Raw genomic sequence first — 13,676 nt, 5'->3', positions numbered from 1 at the left:
CTTAAACACAGTTGTCACTGCAGTCATTTACAATACTTGGCCCGATTTTACCAATGTTTTACCAAATATTTGCACTGTTCAGTAACTTATTCTGCACATAGTTATGGAGATATACTTGGATATACTCTGAACAGTAAGCTCTCATACATTAGAATAAAAATGTGTGACTTTGATTGTGGTACTGCACAGCCCTACACTAAGGAAGCTCTAGGAGTTACACAGAATAATAATAATAATAATAATAATAATAATAATAATATGCAAGCAACAGCTCTGTTGGTTGAAACATCTTGTTGATGAGAGTTCATAAGAAAATGGTCAAACTGATTGAAGCTGCAACAAAAGGAAATAATTCAAATAATCATGGCTTTAAACCACCCATATCAAGGTTTAATGTGTCATTACTATACTATAGGGTGGGTGAAAAGTAACTAGGCTATGTTTAATGGATTTAGAACTTGTACTATCACTGGAGCCCCACTTCATGGTGCGCCACTCCATTTTACTTTTACTTTTATTGTGTGTGCATAGTTAGACTAGCATCTTCCACGACATTGGGTGGGACTTGCACACCCAAGTCTCAGAAGTCAGAAGTCAGGATCTCACTCCAAGTGATTTTTTCTTGAGGGACTAAGCAAAGGAGGACGTGTACAGGATACAGCCTTGCATGCTGAAGGTCTTGAAGGCATGGCTTCAGGAGGTTTTCAGCAATATCCCAAATGCCTTCTTTCAGGACACTGTGCATTCCATCCCCGGCTGTTTGAGGAAATTGGTTGGCACAACCAGTGCCTATGGTAAAATTGAAAAATATGCTTTTGTTTTCCTATGTAATAAAGTACATGTACAATTTGTTTCGTTAAATCTGTATTAGACATATGGACTTTATTACCAATTTTTAATGCCTAGTTACTTTTCATCCACCCTGTACAGTATATGTCTATAGATGTCCTATCAGCTCAAACCAGTCTGGTCGTCCTTCTACATTTTTACTCCAATCTTGTTTCAGCCTGTTCACACAATGTTTTTTTGCCCTGCACCTTTCTGCTTAAACTCTATAAACAGTTGTGTATAAAACTATCAAAAGCTTTCCATCCGGCCCATCTTGCAGACCATAACCATGGTTAAAGTCAAGATTAAACTTTTCAATTCTGAAAACATTAATTGAAGACATTTACCTGTATCTGCATGATGTCATACATTATGCCACTGCCACAAGTTATTTTTTACAGCATGAATGCAGAGGTGTATATTCCTATTAAAGTGATCAATGGGTGTACTCTCTTAATAATTTTAGAAAGCAGTGTCAGTCTCCTCACACCACAAGCCTATGCCATGCCATTTAAGGATGTTTTTTTATCTGTTACCGTTCTATTTATACAGGACATGCTTCTCTTCTTAGCTGTTCATTTTAAGACAATAAAGCAGGTAAAGAGATCTGAATCCTGCAGAACGGATTTAGAAAGTAAGTTGTTTAGCTCAGCTCGCTTGACTTTTGTATCCAAACAGCCATCAGCCCCTCCTTGTATAGGGGGCATCGCTGACAAAACAACTAAATCACACTTCTCACAAAATCCATCTTTATCTCTGCACTTCCTTCCATAATCAATATCAAGGGCAACACGTAGGCGAAGACAAGTAGGGAGGATGAAGGGAAAGCAAACAAAAGCGTGTTCTGCGAGGGGGAAAGAATTAACGCCGCTCCTGTCCTCACCTGTCGTTATCTGCTTCAGCATTTAATGAGAGCACCTCTATCCCCGGTCATATCACATTTGTTTTAGACGAGTACCTTTGAACAGCTGGGAGAAGTTGAGCCCTCTTTGATCATGAAATCTTTCTGAAATCAAAAATAAGTAATGAGTATGTCTCTCTCTCTCTCTCTCTCTCTCTTTCTCTCTCACACACACACACACACACACACACACACACACACACACAGTAATTTTCTTTATTTCTGGGAATAATTAGCTTGTTTTTTCCACACAGGCTTTGCCAGATTTTGTTGGATAATATGTAAAGAGAAACTTTACAGAAAGAAATAAAGATAAAAGAAAAATAAAGGACTAGCAAATAAAATAAGGGAAGAAAAAAGCTCATGAGGCTTGCACAAGCAGCTGTGTGGGTTGTATAAAATTTTCTTCATTAATGCTTATAAATACAACAAAGGAAAAAAAATAAAAGTAAAACTAGCCACAAGACATGGGATTTCAGCAGGAGGCTTTTTTTAATGATGACCCTTGGCATGCCATGGCGCCTGGGACATCCCCCTAGTGTGAGAGGCTGACGAAAATGAGCCCGTTCCCATTTCAAACGGAATATCAGCCGGATTGTGATCACAGCACCAGCGCTGTTTTCTTAGAGCCCGTTGAGAGGACAGGGAGTCACCTAAGTAAAAAAACATTGCAAACTGACCCCTCACTGGGCAAAAAAAAAAAAAAAAAAACTCTCTGAATTTACAATTCGCCCTCTGCTGGCCGCTGTTACTGCAGCGCATAGCGACACAAGTGAGGGACAAGAGGGACATGCAATGTTCTCTGGCTGTTATTCCATCTTTAAAGATTTAAATCATCGGGCTATGATCGTACCCTTTCATGTCTTCCAAGCCGAGATTCTCGGGTACAGGAGTGAGGGCGCAAAGAGATGGGTAAAAATGAGTGGGCGAGTGAGTGATTGAGAGAGTGGAAAAGAGAAAAGGAGGAGAGATGGATGAAAGATGGACAGGGTGAGCTGTGGAGCAGTTTCACAAGAAAGTAATCATCTTGCTCGGAGTCACAGTGAAGGAGAGCAGGAGAGAGGGAGGAGAGAGGAGGACGGCATGTGAGAGGAGTATCAGTGCACTCATCCCGACAAAGAGAAGATGAAAGAGGAGAGGTTGAGGCAGAGGCCACGGCTCGCTGTGAGCCTGAGATTACTCGCTCCGAGACCACAGGTTTTAACGCTTCTCCCACCACTCTGCAGTAAAACTTGTTTTTTTTTTTATTCTTGCAATCTCTCTTTCGTTCTTTCTCTCTTTAATCCCTCTTTGACTTCAACACTCTTAGAAGAACAACAGATTTGTGGCTGAGGTCCTGGAATACAAAAAGGTCATTATTTCGAAGAGTTTCTTATATATATATATATTTAAAAAATGGTGCACAGCTTTCCAAATTCAGTATTTGCCGCCTAGTGTCAAGTCAGGCGTTTGAGGAACCTCTACACCTCATGGGTAAATATTACTTGAAGATTTCTATGTATTAACACCTAGGTTGATATATACCACATTTAGATCAAAGAGTGTTTCTCTTTTCATTTATATTTTAACCCATCTGTGCAACACAGCATAGAATAAAGGAAAACCATGTGCAAACGGGGGATATGATCGCTAGCATTTCCTTGCATCTTTCAGTCTCTGCCTGTATAATTCCATCTGACTTGCACTCTGAACCCAAAGAACAACAACAAAAAAACATATGCAACTATGGTGAAAACCCTGAGTTTTATGCATTTTCCTGAAGTAGTATTTCACATGTGTCAGGCAAGAGTTACCATTTCATAAAACTTGAGCACAAATCATAATCAAACATGCAATTGCATTCTGTTTGCCACTGTTTTAGGGGAAAGGGTCTGATTGCACGTAGGTTTGGGGACATTTTGAAATGTATAAGCTTCCGTGTTTTTATATATCCTTTGTTCTTGTTGGTCATCAGCCACATCAAGCAATGGGTTATTTGTTACAGAAAATAAATAATGCCTTAAGCAAAAGGCTTGGATGCCTTGAGCTTGATTAGTGCATATTATAGATAAAGGATCATTTTATTTCTGTTTCTACAAGGAGACAAATTTACATGTATGCTTAAGGGTAAGAATTTTCTCCAAAACAACTTTCAAGTGAGGTGATATCCAAAGTGTAAATGTGCGCAGTTGAAGGTTTAGAATCTGGCACAGAATTTTACCCAATAACTACTCCAGACATTAAGGCTAGCTTCAATAAAAGACAAGATAAGAACAAGTAGTCATATATTTGTCCATGCTTGACCTGCTTCAAGGTCAAACAAGGTCTACTTGTCTAGAGTTAGTCGTAGACTTAAACAACATTGGAGTCTCTATCGGCTCAGGAGACAGCAGCGAAGACACTGGTTTCGATAATTACACCAGCACAGCGTGGACACATTCTTTTTCAAACCAGTCTATTTTGTCAAATGTTTGCTTTATGGGCCTTGACAAAGAATATTTAATCTTCTCAGCATTACAGAGGACCAGCATCTATTAAACTGCCTAATGAGCTTTTTCTGACCCATTTTCCTGAAGGCTTTGTGCGTGTTCATCAGGAGGATAAGCACAAGAGATTCGTGTGCCATCTGTGGAATTAGCAGACTTCTGACAGGACTCTATAGAGATGGCTTGGCTGCAAGTGAAACCCTGCTACTTTCTTTTTGTTCATATTGCCTTCTGACATTTTAATTAAAAGTATATCAGCATTGAGTCAAAAATATATTCACAGTGTTTCAATATTAAAGATAAAGAGACTCATGCACTGACTTGCAATTGGGTGGTAATATGGCAGTATTTTCACCATCACTTCACCTTTAAAAGCCAATCATTAGGATAAAACCTTTCTAGTAAACAGGGCTTTCATTTTCCAGAACCTAATTTTGAAATCACACAGTGGACTGCGTGCACTCCTGAGGCTCAGTGCTTGTTTTCTATTCTCTTTTCCACTTGTCAGTGTGCAGTTTGTTTACATTGTCTTAAAGTGGTGTAAATTGAAAGTGTGTGTCTGTTCCCGTCAGTGGCTACAAGTGTAAAGTGGTGTGTACGAAGGCATAGGCATGTCCCCCATGGACTCTGGCTCCTTTAAGCTCTATATAAAGTGTTGCTCTCTGGAGGGGGGAGTAACAATCAATAAAGTAACACAAAGTCTACCAGTCATGGTACACAAAACATTTTGTAATTCTATTTCTGCTAAGAGCTACTGCAGGTACAACAGTCAGTGTGTTATCACTGTCACTCCTGCAAATTTCGAGAGCAAACTTGCAAAATAAGTATCCCAGATGTTTTTTTTTTTTTTTTTTTTTTTTTACACCTTTATATCGACATCTTGGGGAAGAAAGAACAACAGTCTGCCAGTACAAAACACAAATAAACCAAAAACATTAAAGTGAATTCATGGCCAAAAGAACAAAAGAAAGAAAGAATGAAAAAATGCTAATCAGAAACGCAGCAGGAAAACCAAAACTGTTTTTGGCATAAAATATTACACCATATTGCATTTTTACTTCACCAGCCTAAACACATCTAGAGTGACAAACTAAGGTTTCAGTCTTGAATCAAGAAATATCAACTTCACATTCCCACTATGTTTGAAGAAAATATTCATTTCCTTTTCTTTCTGCTCAAAGTCATGCCACCCAGGTTTACCTTAGAGGTTCTCAGTGAAATACTGAAAAAAGAACTAAACACTATTATATAAGCCATATTATGAGCTAATATAATAGGAAGAATTGGAAAAAAAAAGTTAATAGTGCCAGTAAAAGAAGGAAACTGTGTAAGCTGTAACCTTTAGCATCACATTGTCAGCATGACCCGCATTGCATCAGAACCCAATTCATTTGCATTAAGGTCATCTACTGTACCTGAAAATACAAAGGCATCTTCAGAAGGTTCCATAAAGTGTGAGTATCTTGTCTGGTCAAAGGCCTCAATCAAAGGAGTCACTGAAAAGGCCATGGACGACAGTGGCAGTTCGGCCGCTGAGCTTTGACACATCCTCTGAGCTGGGGAAATGGAAGGGTGCAGCACTGAGCTGAGTTAAGGATCAAATGACAGCACAGATGTGAAATCAAAGGGAATGTGGTGTGCTTAGGCACCTTTACCCATTTAGAGATAGGTGAGGAGGAAACGGTGTCTTTTACTGTGGATGTAATGGAGGGAGTGAGGGTAGGTCAGGAAACAATCATCACCTCAACACCTTCCATCTCAGCATGAGGTACTTTCTTGACAGAAGCTAGATACCAGCTCACTGAACTGTCCTGATAATGTGGACAGACAGAACGATAAAGTCATGGCCCCTCTAGCACCAGTGACAATGGAAAAAGACTTAAGAAAATTGTTTTCACTAAAAGAAAGAAAAAGGCTGGTGCTGGGCACAAAACAGACACTTGTGCTAAATAAAAACAAACTCAGGACTTTGCAGCTCCACTATAAGGTGCACCCTGAAGAGGATTAAGGGTTGATATTTTGAAGACTTACTAATTGGAAGCAATGTTTTAATACAGAATCTATTAAAATACAGAATTTTAATATTAGCTAATTCTTTATTATTATTATTATTATTATTATTATTATTATTATATCTATATTACTTAGAGTAAATATCCTGATATCACAGGATATTGACTCATTTAAGTATTTTTTATCTAAAAATTCTAAGTTTATTTATTTTACAACCTCTGACAATTAAAAAAAATAGCAATATGGCAACACCGAACAAAGGAACTAAGCCGCAAAAGTCTATACATACATTAAATTATCTTAATTCTTGCCTAAATTTATCACCTGAAATTTCATATGAACAAATATAAAGTGTATAAATAAATTTTCCTTTAAGTATTTAGTTTTCTACTAAAGTTCAACACAAAAAATAAAAGATGACTCAAATGGTGCAAGCCTCAAAAGAGAAACAAAACATAAAATCATAAGCAAAATGGTGTGTGTGATGCCTAAGTATTTGACTAGAATCAGGCTTTCCACAAAGTTAGCTTGGTGTGGGAGGGCGACAGGTCTCAACAATGGGGTCCCCATGCTGTTGATTCATCAGAGGTGACTCAAAACAGTGGGAGTGTTTGAGAAATGAATCATGAGAAAAGGAGCAAGCTCTTTATTATACACACCCATGCAGATTTTGAGATAAGGATTTCTTACATTGTTATATTAGAATTGCTTACTTGGGCTTTACAAGGGAACCAGTTGGATCTTTAGTAATTTGCCCATTTTCTCATCGAACTGTGCAGTCTTTTTTATGGGGTTTTACAGTTGGGCTCACCTGGAAGGAAGTTTGAGTCTGTTGATAAGACACTTCCCGGAAATGTTTTTTTTCTCCACAGCAGTATGGTTTTTCACATAATAGTTTGGCCTACATTTACCAGAGGAGGTGTAATACTTTTTCTGAACTGACCTTGTGGGTTTAAAACTGCTCATTACCAGGTTTTTGATGTGAACTATGTACTGGGTTTATTAACAGAGGAAAGTGGTGGGGGAGGGGGGGTGATAGCAAACTAAATATAAAGACAACCCAAAGTCTACAGCCAAACACAGACAGTAGACAGAAGCTAAAAAGAAATTTGCAGGGTTTATAGCCAGGTAATCCACCACAAAGGGAGAGCCATCATCAGAACTCTGGGAGGTGTAATGCAATGAGCTGGTAAAACAGTACAATTTATCTGTTGCAGGTAACTTAACCCTGAGGATGTACATATTCAATAAAAATGCACAAACACATATTCAATAAAAATGCACAAACTATGGGTCAGTAATACAAAAGCAGTATATATATATCTACTCAGCAAAAAACAATTTATATATAATATAATGTGTATTTCAACAATAATGTTGTAAAAATCCAAATAACTTTACAGAACTTCATTGTAAAGGGTTTAAACAATGTTTTCCATGCATGTTCAATTAACCATAATCAATTAATTAACATGCACCTGTGGAATGGTCGTTAAGACCTTAACAGCTTACAGAAAGTAGGCATTTAAGGTCACAGTTCTAAAAACGCAGGACACTAAAGAGACTTGTCTACCGACTGTGAAAAACACCCAAAGAAAGATGCCCAGGGTCCCTGCTCATCTGCGTGAACGTGCATTAGGCATGCTGCAGGGAGGCATGAGGACTGCTGATGTGGCTAGGGCAATAAATCGCCATGTCCGCACTGTGAGACGCCTAAGACAGCGCTACAGGGAGACAGGAAGGACAGCTGACCATCCTCGCGGTGGAAGACCAGGTGTAACTACACCTGCACAGGATCGGTACATCCGAATATCACACCTGCGTGACGGGTACAGGATGGCCACAACAACTGCCCGAGTCACACCAGGAACACACAATCCCTCCATCAGTGCTCAGACTGTCCGCAATAGGCAGTCCATGAGGAGGAGATGCACTGCAGTACTTCAAGCAGCTGGTGGCCACACCAGATACTGACTGGTACTTTTGATTTTGAGCCTCCCTTCATTCAGGGACACATTGTGAAACATTTTTAGTTTATGTCTTATGGTGTTGACTCTTTTAGTGTTCGTACAAATATTTACACATTAAGTTTACTGAAAGTAAAAACAGTTGACATCAGAGGACTTGCTGAGTATATGACTTACAAAATGCCATGCCAGTGTATACAAAGTTTAAAAGCTGATATAGCACCTAAAATAGGGCACAAATGCTAGAGTTTAGTAAGGTTTAATTAGTAGGACAGTTTCAGTCTATCTTTAATTTGCAATGATAAATGATATGATATATATGATTATAAATTAAAAACATTTGTAATTTTCATCGAACAAAGCATATTAACTGGTATGATAATCTATAAATATCATGACCTATGATGGTCTCATGTTCACTCCCAACCAGTAGTACATAGTAAATTTACTGTAATTCCAACAAAGCAATACTACCTACTTACCTAACCAAATACATGTGTTGTGTCCTCACCCATCATTAATTGACAGTTCACATGCACACACCCCCCCCAATAATCTTTCTGGTCAAATTCTTTAATACTGAAGAAGCCATAGCCACGATAGTATTAAATGAAATCCTCACAGGCAGAGATCACATATTCAGCAAGCAGATTTCTGGCTATAATGAGGCCTTGTGGCAAGGTCTTGTTAGATCCCCTCCTGCACCAGCTGTGGGGACCTTTAAGCCTTCATATATCATGCACTGTAAAGTCAGGACCTGTGGGCAGTGCCCTGATGTGTATTACATATAAAGAAAACTCATACACACAACAGAAAATTGCATATAGCTTTTAGCCTTTTGAATGGGAAACTCATTATTTTACAAAAGATACCTATGGACTCCAAGGCCTGACCTGATGACAAGGTTACGTATTCTTGGAAGACTGTCAAACTTTCATAGAAACTCACCTTGCATACCCTTACGGGTCTTAACTTAATCAGTCCTTCTCAAGGGAGAGCAATTAAAAAATCATAAATAAATAATACTAATAATAGACACAGTTTAAGATAAATTATTTTATTGGGTAATGTGAGCAATCAAGTTCATTACAGGGGTATACAACTGTTAGTTATCCATGTGGCCATAAATTTTTAAGCACAAACATTTCTCCCTAAGTTTTGCCTATAAATATTTCTGGAGGTCTTGGATGAATTTTTCATGGCCAAGTGGAGAAGATGAAAGAGGCAATGTTGGGATCAGGGGGACGAGAGCACCAAGCTGCTGACACAAAGTAGAAAGCTGCCTCACATCCAATCTTTATCAGTGACATCCTGTGTGTGTTATTGCTGTAATTATCCGGTGCTTTGTCCTGGCCTGGCCCTCGTTATCAGGACCAGGTCAAAAGGAAGAGCAGTGAGAATGCCTGCACATGAAGTGTTCAGGAGGAGCACAGTTTATATTGAATTCAGCTTGTACATAACCCTTTTTAATGAGTGAAACGTCAAAGGAATTGAGCATATTCACACTGAGATATGTTCAGAGAAACCAGTATATGCTGCCAATGATGAGAGTAATATGATGGTAAAGACCAGAGATGTCCAACATTTGAAAAAAATTCAAAAAGTAAAAAGTGATTTGATGGATTTCTTATGAATAGAGTGAATATGATTTCATATGAATAGATTAATTGATCTATTTATTAAATTGAGGCAGTGCAAAATATGTGTTCAATTATTATGGTAGTTGCCTTTATGCTTAGCAATGTTTTACACTAGTGCAATACTTACTGTATAGCCAATAGGATCACAATATGTGATTTAATAAACTGCTATGACTTTTTATTAATTTAAATCAATTTATAATCATAAGATGATTTACATGTAATATCAGACGTAATGGTAATGCAATCGGTATACTGTATATTGTGTTATTATGGAAAGATAATTAACTTCAGGTTGTAAAACCAAAAGCTGAGTAATTATCAATAGCACTCTTTTAAACATTCTTTTAAATATGCAGACGTATATTTAATGTTGAAAGAAAAGTTAGTATTTATATTATATTACAGCAGCTACAAACAATCATTTTCTGACCAGCTTCAGCTTCCAATCTGGATTACATTAATAATCATATATTTAAAAAACTAAACACAGATGTTACTATCAAAATGATAACTTGAATTGCTAATGCTGTTGCTAATAAAGTAAGTAAAGAGTTTATTATTATAAATATGATTTGGATTATAATTAAACCTATAATCAGCACTGCTGTTACGGAAAATTAATCAACACTATAATCAATCATTCAGATTTGAAATTGACCAGGGCATAGTCTTTGTAAATTATTTAATATACTGAGAAAAAAAAAGGTTTTAAAATGTGTCTGCACAAGAATAACTACAGTTATAATTGCGGAAGGAATAATTCTATTTGGTGCCAATGACAGCAGTGCAGTTTAATTTATAGATATCTGTAATTGTTTGTTCATGTAGCTATTGGGGATTCTTTCACATCATTCACAGATGACAGCAGGGTTTTTATGTACTACACATCTTAGGTCAAATCTAATGCAATAAAGGTGGAACATGTTTGTTAAAAGGGTATTACTGCAAAACCATGCTGACGTCCACATTTATTTACCAACTTTCAGTTTTTTACTCAGCACATCAAAGTAGCAGCAACAGGTAGTTTTAATGTCAACTGTTTTGTTGTCTGATAATAATGTGAACTTTTGCCTCACTTAAAAAATAAAACATTGTAATTTAAGACATCTCTTGAACGCGTGAAAGACCTTCACTGGGTATAAAAAGTCACAAAAATATTTTTGTGATGTATATAAATTTAACCACATTTCACTTCAGGTACTTAAAGTACACTGATCAGCTGTAACCTGCCAATGTTCTGGTGCGAGACAGACACCAGAGCACCCCCGACAAGTCCTGACACGGCAGCTTCCTAGTTGAAGACATTGATTTTATAGTTATTAGCTATAAATAAGGAGAAACAGTCAGTACACAACAGTAGAGTCCAGGTCTCAGGAAGATATATACACAAACACACTACATGCATGCCATACATACATATGTATAGTATGTAACATAGTTTATTTCTTTATTATTTGTTTATATATATACATATATATATATATATATATATATATATATATATATATATACAGGTATATTGTGTGTGTGTGTGTGTGTGTGTGTGTGTGTGTGTGTTGTTGTTGTTGTTGTTTTTTCCTGTTCTGAGTAATGTCACTGTGGTCTCCCATTTCCCCCCTTCAGCAGTCAAAGGAAAAAAGGAACATGTGAAGAAAATCTTACAGGAACAGCTGGGAGCAGTGGACACAGGATAAGATGGAAGCATGCCTGGGTCATCAACTATGTATTACCTGCTATTCATAATTTGCTTATATAATGATTTAATTATTTTACAATTTCCTTAATATGCTGATATAAATGTGCCTCCTAAATCTGCTCATACATGTACTCTGTGCTTGATTCCACTGATTCTTTCCATAAAGGAAAATGAAAAAGATTTTTTTTTAATGAAAACGATTAATGTTCCCCAGATTTTGTATATGAGCCTAAATTATTCCACATTAGAATAACACACATGTACTGTATTTATTATAATGTAACCCTTATCCAGTCTTTGTTTTGTTTTTTTATTGCCACATTGGTGCACTGGTCAGGGTAGGGGTGGATCTGGTGCCTGGGCATAGGGCAGACATACTTTACTCCTAGATGGAACTCCAACACACACACGCACACACATTTATACAATTATTAACAGGAGAGATTTAGCATACACACAACTCATACCAGCATAGTTGTAGGAGGTGGTAAGAAATTGGAGAACCCAAAGGAAACCCATGCAGGCACAGGATGAAGCTTCAAAAGCCTACACAGACAGTAGCCCAGGATCATATGGAATTTAGAGCTGTAAGGTTGTACTCTACTACACTAATCCCACCAAGAAACATGCAGTGAGTAGGATTGGCTATTTAAAATTACCCCTGATGTGCATGTCTGTGTGTTGGTGTGTGCATGGTTCCCTGCAATGTATTGGCATCCTATCCTCCTGTATTCTCACCTTATTCAAAGTTTTTCCAGGATTGGTTTCATCACTTACCATAAAAAGGATAAAGCAATAATTAATGATAAATGATTGAAACTAATAATCTAAACATACAAATGAAATAAAGAAAGCATCTTTTTTGTGTGTGTTTTTCATGTTTTACTAATAATTTCTTGAATTTATTCGGGATGGTCCAAATTGCAGTTCTTGCTGATTATTAGATGATGTCCAAATACTTGAATCCAATTTCGAAGTCTTCTAATTCTCTTCTCATTAACTTAGACGATGTTAACAAATCAGTTCTGTGATTTCTGAATCAAGTAAGTCATCAATGAAGACAGTGCTTTGAAACCTCACACCAGCTTCTCCCTCTCAGCGAGAATTGCATCCCTACCCTCCTTTCTAGCTTTTTTTGCTCTTGTTCACTTCTTCATTTTGTCTTGTCCTCTATCTGTCTGCATAGCATCGACTCTTAGCTCCTAGGCTTCGGCGAGGCATAAGAGCCCCCGTATACGTTACTGATAATAAATTTATAAACCAAACCTAGGAGGGAGGAGTATTAAACAAGCCGGCGAATAGCCGCAGCTCGCTTTACCGAGCAGACGTATCCTTTTGATCAACCAAAATAACTCTTCAAAGGCCATAAAAGCATGCTTAGAAAGTAAAGGGCCATTTGAGCAGGCGTGCAGAGAATCATAGAGGGGTGGGGGTGGAACAGAAACGATTCAGTTTGAGAGTGAGAAACATTCCCACCAACCTACGAGCTAAATCAGGTCTTTGAAAAACATATAGTGCTTTAAATAATTCAGTCTTTGGTGGGATTGAGTAGCTTCTTTAGCGTAAAAAATCTGCTATCTCCTGACATAAGATCAGTCCCCATGGGGCTACCCCTCTCTCACTGTGCACTGAGCTTTCTCGGGCGACCTACAATAGCACCTGTTTAAGGCCTGTTCAGTGACAGATTTCTCCTTAAATCTGATAATTATCACTGGAGCCTGATACATTTGTAAAAGGAGGATAGATTTTCAACGAAGCAGTTATGGTAGATGGCTGGCATCTTGACTGGGGTTGTAAACTAACACTCAGTTGTAAATATTTAATTAACTTTGCACCCCGAACACATCCATATTTCATCACGCAACGTTTTCCGTGCAGTTTATTCTCGAAGCAAAGTGTTGGACTGCATAAATATTCCAGTTTAGCATTTTCTTTTCCAGCCTATTACTTACATAAATACAAAAATTTGAGTTATCATTCCCCTGAGGGCTAATTTAAGAGAAAACACATATTAATTAATATAACCTAGATGGAAAGGGAGAAATCCCTGAGTCCGTTGATGCCGACTGTCAAGGTTCATTGCCTTCTACAAAGGAAATTGGGACAATTATTAGAGGAAAATGTGATTATTATTTTACACTTTTAGAGACTCAGGTTCCTCAG

Source organism: Clarias gariepinus, chromosome 6 (assembly GCF_024256425.1).
Source record: "Clarias gariepinus isolate MV-2021 ecotype Netherlands chromosome 6, CGAR_prim_01v2, whole genome shotgun sequence".
Lineage (NCBI taxonomy): Eukaryota > Metazoa > Chordata > Actinopteri > Siluriformes > Clariidae > Clarias > Clarias gariepinus.
This window is presented reverse-complemented; position numbering follows the sequence as displayed.